Source organism: Octodon degus, unplaced genomic scaffold (assembly GCF_000260255.1).
Source record: "Octodon degus isolate 3935 unplaced genomic scaffold, OctDeg1.0 scaffold00136, whole genome shotgun sequence".
NCBI classification, from domain to species: domain Eukaryota; kingdom Metazoa; phylum Chordata; class Mammalia; order Rodentia; family Octodontidae; genus Octodon; species Octodon degus.
The window spans coordinates 2670104-2672606 of NW_004524712.1; positions in this window are offsets into that span (position 1 = coordinate 2670104).

Consider the following 2503-nt stretch of genomic DNA (forward strand, 5'->3'; position numbering starts at 1 on the left):
GTGTGTGTGGCCAGCTCAGCCCACCAGGGGGCGGGGCTGGCTGGCATGTGGTGCTGGGGGATCTAACCGCGGTCCCTGATGCTTTGCTAAGCTTGTTCCAAGTAGGTGCCCTAGACCACTGAGCCATCTCTCCAGCACCTATTTTATTTATTTAGATTCTTTTTAGTTTAGGACAGAAATAGCCATAAGAACTGGTTTGAATAATTTGGTCTTGGGGCTGGGGAGATAGATGGCTTAGTGGAATAAGCACTTCCCTGGCAAGTGCAAGGGCCTGAGTTCAATCCCCGGTTCTGCTAAAAAATAATAATAATAATTTGGTCTCAGTTTTTGTTTTTGAGTCAGGGTCTCACTCTGTAGTTCAGGCTGATCCTGAGCTCATATATAGCGCAGGCCGGTCTGGAACTCATCACAATCCTCCTGCCTCAGCCTCACAAGTGCTGGGAATCGTGGTATGCACCACCATGTTTGGCCAAAGTTGAATTGCTATTTTTCTTCCAAGGTTCAATTATAAATAGACTTTTGCTCATCTTTGGGGGGTACCTATTAGTGGTCCTGCTCAATGCCCAGCCCACAGTGGACAGCTTTTGTTTCACTTGTCTCACTCACTCACTGGAGTCACCTCTCAGTTCATCTACTGAGATACAGGAGATCATACCCTAGTGTCCAGGGAGCCAACCAAAAGCTGGTACCTTCAAGAATACAACCAGATAAAAATGTGGATTACATCTCCAGTAGCCAGCACTCCCCTTGTTTGCAGGTGTGATCAGGATACTGGAAGGGCTGTATCCTTTCACTTGCTGTTTGGAGACCTGGGTTAAAGTCATAAAAGACTAGTTTTGGGGCTGGTGAGACGAGCTCAAGGGCCTGAGTTCAATCCCCGGTTCTAAAAAAGACTTGTTTTGGTCTTGTGTATGCTTATTCTGGTCTTTAATCAGTTGTGGGTATAGGTGTGTATGTGTGCACATGGGCACGTGTGCACATGGGGGCTTGCACACACAATACTGGGGATTGAACCCAGGGCTTCACCTATGCTCACTCTTCCACTACATCCCCAGCCTTTATAAATTCTGAGACAGGAGTGGGGTGTGGTGGTTCAGGCCTGCAGTCCCAGCCCTTGGGAGGCTGAGACAGGAGGATCATTGTGAGCAGGCTATGTACATAGTAGAACCCTGTTTCAGAAAACAAAACTTTTTGGTTTTTGTTTTGTTGGGCTTTTTTTGGTGGAACCAGGAATTGAACTCAGGCCCTTGTGCTTGCCAGGGAAGCGCTTATTCCACTGAGCCATCTCCCCGGCCCCTTTTTTTTCTTTCTGAGACAGGATCTAAGTTGTTCCTGCTGGCCTTGAACTTGTGGTCCTTCTGTAGCCTCCTGAGTAGCTGAGATTTCAGGCATGTATCATCATACCTGTCTTCAGTAACTATTATTATTATTATTATCATTATTATTATTTTTTTTTTTTGCAGAACTGGGGATTGAACTCAGGCCATTGTGCTTGCCAGGGAAGCACTTATTCTACTGAGCCATCTCCCCAGCCCCAGTAACTATTATTTTTAATCAACTCCTAAACTCACCTATTCATCTCTGGATGACTGCAGAAACTATAAAATGTCAGGCCACTGGAAGTTAAAATGTCCTGTCCGTAAGAAGAGTCTAAACAGCACTTCTAACAGGTAAGCTCTCTAGTTGGCAAATACCGTAACAGTAATAACACTTAAATCACTGTGCGTTACATCATTCTATTCAGGATTAGCTTTTTTGACCTTGTACATGGGCCCTTGGAAACATAACAGTTTTTCTGCACTGCCCAGCATTATAAATTCCAAGTAAAACCACCTTTGAACAACTGGGACACTAACTCCTGGAGTCAGCAGCTATGGGAAAAGGAATGAGAAAAACACCACTCTCAGGACCTCCTAATCAGTACTCTTCAGTCCTTCCTCACCAGAATAGCAAATGGTCCTCAAGTAACATTAAAGTTCAAGCCAAGGGCTTGCTAATCATAGAAGTAGAGTAATGTTTAACTGCATGAAAAATAATGTCTTTGTCTAAGAGCTACAGGTATCACCCTGGGAGGTGAGGGTCAGTCCTTACTGCAAGGACTCGCAGGCGAAAGAGAAGGGAAAACAGCCTGAGAGATGGAGATGTTTATCAGCGGACACCTGACCAGCAAGCAGCCTTCCTGTTTGTGTACCACTCCCCTGCTTCCCCTCAGAGAAGTCTTTCCCGGCACCCCATTCCCTGAGGCGGGGCTCTGAGAACACAGACCACCCGATCTGCTCAGTCCAGACTTTTGTCTCTCACCGGCTTGCGAGTGGCAAGCAAAGTTGGCATGGTAACGTGGCCCTGTCAAACTTGAAGGGCCTGTGCTACTTTTTTCTTTTCTTTCTTTCTTTTTTTTTTTTCCGGCAGAACCGGGGATTGAACTCAGGCCCTTGCACTTGCCAGGGAAGTGCTTATTCCACTGAGCCATCTCTGCAGCCCCTACTTTTTTCTTTTCTTTCTT